We start from the raw sequence: 6,489 nt of genomic DNA, 5'->3' as shown, positions 1-6,489 counted from the left end.
TGCTTTTCGAACATGAATTTCTTTTATTAGTGTGAATTTTCATTTATTTATGGAATCTGCAACATTTTATAGTCCTTTTCTCACAATGTTTGTGCTAATATACATATAATACTGAAGGTTTTCTATAAATCACCTAAATGCATTGAATATTTCTGAATGATTTATTGTATTTTCTAAATGAGATATAAAGTCTGGAAAACATTCTGAAATATTCCTGTTGATGACTTATAATAATTAGTCATCTCTAACACAATGCTTTGATTTCTAGAAAATCTTCCAAAGGGTTCTTAATTTTCGCAAATTCATAAATATTTTATTGTGTAAATATTCCTTTATATTTTTATATTTTCCTGAAATACATTATCTTCTACAACATTATGTTTTAATTTTACCTCTTCACTCGAGACGAAATAGTAAAAGGGAGTAAAAATAATATAATGCCCTAATAACTCGAAAATTCTTATTGAAATAAATTTCATGTCCTTTCAAGCATCTCATCAAGTACAACCAATAGCGCCAGTAGTACAAATGTAGGATTAAATTGTTAATGAAAAACCGTTAAAAATCTGTATGGGAATACAATATATGCTATATTCCACCCCTTCTTTCGATCTAGTTCACAGGAGATCGTATTAATACACAATTCAAAGAGGGGTGAACCTCATTCAGATACACTAAAAATAAAATTTATCGATACATTGTTCCCTGTATCAGATTATAGCCTAGGTATAAATAAGGAAGTAGGAATTGATCAACGACTCAATATATCTCAACTCAATATCACTAGCTTACCCGTCGTAGTGAAAATAATCAAAAACTTAATATATTTCACAAAGTGTATTTTGATCCTATAGTTTGAATCCGAAAATGGAATGATATCTTAGGATCTACTTTGATGGTCTTTTTTTTTAGAATTGAATTTATTTATAACGTAATGACGTATGTCTCAACAGTCTCGGCACAAATTTCAACTGCATGAAAAAATTTTAAAAATTTAAAACACTGAGAGACAAAGCTTTGGACAGTCACATTGAATTGTCGAAGACCATGGACTATCACAATTAATTCAAAACAAGAATTTGTCGTTCATGTTATAGATGAAATTTTATTGAAGAATAACTGTAAAACGATAGTTTTTGCAATTGCAAAATAAAAAATTCAAGTATCCTGCCAAATTTTTTGTTGATAGGTTAAATAGAACCGGAGAAAATTCTAGAAAAGTATGATAAAACTCAATTTTATGGGTCTGTTTCAATTGAGATTTAGCGAGCAGATAAAGAACCAGATAATTTGAAGAGCTTGATGCAAAATTTATTGTTGATCGCATCAACCACCAAACCATACATAACACAGGCAGAATATCTTAAAAACAAATTGAAACATATAGGACCGAATTAAATTGTTGAATGTGGAAGAATAATAAGTATTTCAAGCTGTGTTCAAAATGGCATGTTGATAACTTCACTAGGACTTCAAGTAAACCATAGAAAAATAAGCCAATACTTCCGTAACATTAGATTTAGTTTGCATATGTAAAATATCGGATCAACTAAACCCCTTATCTAGATGAAGTAACCTACAATCATGATAAATCATGAAAATAAATCATGATAAATCATGAAAAATTCGTATGTACCTACCGCCAGTTTTGTGGTCTCCAATGGCGCTTTAATGAAGGCTCATTCAAGAACTTCAGAAGCCAATTAAATGATTTCCTCAACTTTTGAATTATAGATGTATATTGTTCATAGATATAGATGTATTGTTTTAAGGCTATAAATCTTCAATAAGAACTCGAATCTTTGTAATTTTTTTTTGGTACACTATTTGGTCAAATTTCCATTCCGAATTTCTTCTGTCTAGGAATGTTTTCGAACGATTGAAAAACTCAGTAACAAAATTCTCGTCTGACCCGGAAACGAAATATCTACGTCAGGACAAGCTTTTAGGGTGGCTGGCTACCAATTAAAATATCTTATGCAATCACCTGTGCAAGGTGTCCCGCACACGCACCATATTTGACCACGTGTACTTATTATTCAAAGTTAATAACCATATCCCGATTCGTGAATGAATAAACCATAAGACAAGAATTGTTCCATTAATAATTCATCCTAAAGTAATTTTGGTTCCATTTTCGATAATTACCGAAATGGTGTGACAAAAATATCTTTATTGAGAAAGTAAATGCAAAATTTGATAAATTTGAGGAGAAATTCAATATTTTATTCATTATGACATTACTTATATGTAGGTACGTAGATAATAATATATTGGGAACTATTTGTTTCAAAAGTCTTTTTTTCCTAATAAAAATTGATTGACATGAAAAAAACATATGTTGAGGAGGAAAGCATTGAAATATTTTAATACAAAAACTATAATTCTACCTTGTCAAATTCAACTTACTTTGTCTCGTTGAGGTCTGTGATTTTGAACAACTCTATATGATTAGGGATGTATTTTATTACACGTAAATGGTACACGGAATATTGATGGTCCATACCCGAAATTTCAGCTTTCTAGGATTCCAAGTATCAAAGTGATGAATGTTTGAGTGGAGCTATGTTTTGCAAAAAAGAAAATAAATCAATCAATTACTCGAAAACTGATGAAGATAAGGAGAAGAAAGTTAATTCATAAATAATTAAGATGCTACGATGAACTGAAAAAAGTAATAATATACAGAGTATTCTATTTGAAATATCAAAGTTGTAAGTACTTTTCGAAATGAGCGGCAGTGTTGAAAATATTTTAGATCGATAGAGCAGTGGTTACCACCCAAGAAACCAAATTTTGACTAAAATCGTACCTGACGATCTCCGTAAAAGTATAGGGACACCCTGTATATATGTATATACCGTTACACAAACAATTTATGTTTAAATAGCGCCTTCCTGTAAAATAGAATATAAACGATATGTCAAAACTAGAGATGCATTCAAGTCAAACTAGTTCGATTTTACTCACAAACTTGACTTGACTTGAAAATCAAACTTTTTATGTGAAAAAAGTTTGACTTGATTTCTGTATCCTTAGGTTTGGCTTGAAATCAAATTTCTTTAAACAGTTTGAAGTTTGAATATCACATTGCCCAACGTGTCTTAACTTAGTTATAGTTCTTATTTCATCTGTTGTGCGTTATATCTGAACTCGAAATGTTTGAACCCTGAATTTTTTTCAAATAACTAATGCAGCTCGGAATACGATCCAGAATAAAGTGAGTCTCATTTGGAAGATACCCCTCCCTGCAAAAACTGTATACGAGGCAGAATTTATCAACAATAAAAGAAATATACATATTTTTTTGATGTTGCAGCAGGTGATTCCAAAACAATGAAAATTGAAAAGTGCAAATTATGTAAAAATAAAGAACAACGGTATAAAATGCCAATAGTGGAACTACTTCTTCAACGATATTTGATGAAGAGTCACAACAAATTGTATGAAGAAGAGTTTCCGCAGGAAGCACCACTTTCTGGATCAAGTAGTACTTGTGGTAGAAATAACATAAAAAGTTGTATCGAAAAGTGTCAAAATAGTTTTTGGACGGCAGCTCCTTTATTCTTAAAGTTAAAAATATGCGGTTTCTTTTATTGTACTTTTAATGTTTATTATCAGGGTGCTCTAGAGACTAGTGCCAGATTTCTTGTTCACAATATTCACTTAATTTGTAAGACGATCTGAAGTAAGAACTTTTACTTTTCATGAAAAATTGTGTTGGTGTTGATTGAAAAAAGTTTGAAATAATGTATTTTTTCTGTTTTAGACTAATGTAGGTATTTTTGTGCCTAATTACTATATTTAACATAAATATTTTACCCATTCAAGGCATATCCACTAAGTGAATTATTTTTCAAACTTTTTCAAAAAAGTTTGACAAACAGTTTGAATTTTCAAACCTGTAGCCATTTTCCAGTTTGATTTGACTTGAATTATTTTTCAGAAAGATTGACAACATTTAAACTTGTCATCTCTAGTCAAAACTCAACTTTAGCTCTCCAACAAAGAATATACCGTGAGTTTATTAACAAACGTCTTATTTCCTTTTTAAAAAAACCAACCCACTTTGGCCCTCTCGACTTTCTACAAGAGTTTTTCAACAGGAAGCCCATGGTTATTGACGGAAAAGTGGCAAAAACTCTCTCTCCACTCCGACCAAGCGGTAGCAGGAAGGAATTTGGTAGCAACGTTAATAATATGCCGAACGTGTGGCGTTCATAATTCCTGATTGAAGTGTGCCACAGTTCATTAATGCATTTCCGGCTTTCGAAGCGAAACTTTACGGTGGTGAAACACCCCCAACACGTGTTTCTCCCCGGTCTGTAATTCCCTTCAAATGAGTAAACCACCGGACGTAAATTCGGAGTTTATGGCGTAAAATTATAAATTAGTGTTTTCTGTGACCGTAACTGGTATACGTGGTTCGGAAAATATTATTTCTCATTCTGTGGTTATTCCGTTCATTCTTACACATCTTGTAGAACAAAATCGTGCGAGAATATATCAGAAACGCACAGTTTTCATGGTTATATTTTATTATTATATGTTGGTACTCCCAACTTTCCGCAACGGCTTTATCTGTCAATTCATCAATTTGCCTTGAAGAAATCAGTTCTGCCAACCAACATTTTTCAATGCAAAAATCACTAAATGATATTTATGGAAATATTTCATTAATTTCAATAAAAATGCAATGAATTAGAGAAAATAATGTATAATACTCGTACAGAAGGCTCATTCTACCACTCGTTCATTCAAAAACTCGCCACTTCGTGGCTCGTTTTTGAATTTTGAACTCGTGGAAGAATATCAATGCCTTCTGCACTTGTATTATAAATAACTATTCTGCTGTTTGAATTTTTACATAATGTTTCCAATGTATGCCCTTAGTTCTTGAAATAGGAAATATTTCATTTTGATAATATCTCATCGGCAACTCGGCCACCTAAAATTTTGCTGAAGTTCGTTGACCAAGAACTTTCGTAATTTTTCATCGATTTCAATTACTTCTTCGCCAAATTGAAGATAAATTCTTTGGTAATTGAAGGAAACTCAAGAAAAGTTTTCCAAAAATCTTGTTGGCCTATTTTACACAGGGTGAGAATAAACCATGTATTTGTAATCATCCTGTGGAACAGCTCGGGAAATTCGTAAAGTTAACGCTCAGTTCATTATAAGGACCATCCTTTTTGCCATCTTCCAGTTTTTATTTCACCTTGATATCTTGATTTTTTTTTAAGATACACGTATTTCAATAAAAACCTGGAATTCTTTAAACACGCAAAGCTCTATTAAGGAACAAAAACAAAGATGGCTTCTGTTATTGTATGGGCCGGTATATCAAGAGCAGTACGAATTATTATTCATTAAAAACGGAGCTCTCAATGCTCAACATTACATAAAGGGTGTTTTTTTAGAGCTATTGAATTTCAAATTGGAATAAAACAACGACGGATTATTCGATTGACATGAATTTTTTATATCCGCAAGATGATCTTGTGGCATTACATTTTGAATACGATTTCTGGCATATGACCGCCAAGGCTGGCTCGGATGTAGTCCAATCTGGACGTCCAATTTTCGATGACTTTTTCCAACATTTGTGGCCGCATATCGGCAATAACACGGCGAATGTTGTCTTCCAAATGGTCAAGGGTTTGTGGCTTATCCGCATAAACCACTGACATTACATAGCCCCACAGAAAGTAGTCTAGCGGTGTTAAATCACAAGATCTTGGAGGCCAATTCACAGGTCCAAAACGTGAAATTAGGCGGTCACCAAACGTGTCTTTCAATAAATCGATGTGGCACGAGCTGTGTGACATGTTGCGCCGTCTTGTTGGAACCACAGCTCCTGGACATCATGGTTGTTCAATTCAGGAATGAAAAAGTTGATAATCATGGCTCTATACCGATCACCACTGACTGTAACGTTCTGGCCATCATCGTTTTTGAAGAAGTACGGACCAATAATTCCACCAGCCCATAAAGCGCACCAAACAGTCAGTTTTTCTGGATGTAACGGTGTTTCGACATACACTTGAGGATGAGCTTCACTCCAAATGTAGCAGTTTTGTTTGTTGACGTAGCCATTCAACCAGAAGTGCGCTTCATCGCTGAACAAAATAAAATGGACGTAGTGCGCGGTACGTATTCCGCACAGACCCATTATTTTCGAAATAAAATTGCACTATTTTCAAGCGTTGTTCAGGCGTGAGTCTATACATGATGAATTGCCAAACCAAACTAAGAATAAATCACTCAACAGCTGTTAAATCGGTTGCCATCTTGAATAGTAATGCCAACTTAAAGTTATATACCTCGAAAAAAAACACCCGTTACAAGACGTTCTTCATCAGGAAGCTGTAGTTCCCTATGCTCCATTTATTGGATATGACTTGATTTTAATGCACAAAAATTCAAGATCGCATATAGCAAAAATTGTTGAAGAATATTTGGATGAGGTTGATATCCAACCATTAGAAA

This window comes from Harmonia axyridis, chromosome 7 (assembly GCF_914767665.1).
Source record: "Harmonia axyridis chromosome 7, icHarAxyr1.1, whole genome shotgun sequence".
Taxonomy (NCBI): Eukaryota; Metazoa; Arthropoda; class Insecta; order Coleoptera; family Coccinellidae; genus Harmonia; species Harmonia axyridis.
Note: the sequence above shows the minus strand (reverse complement) of the source record.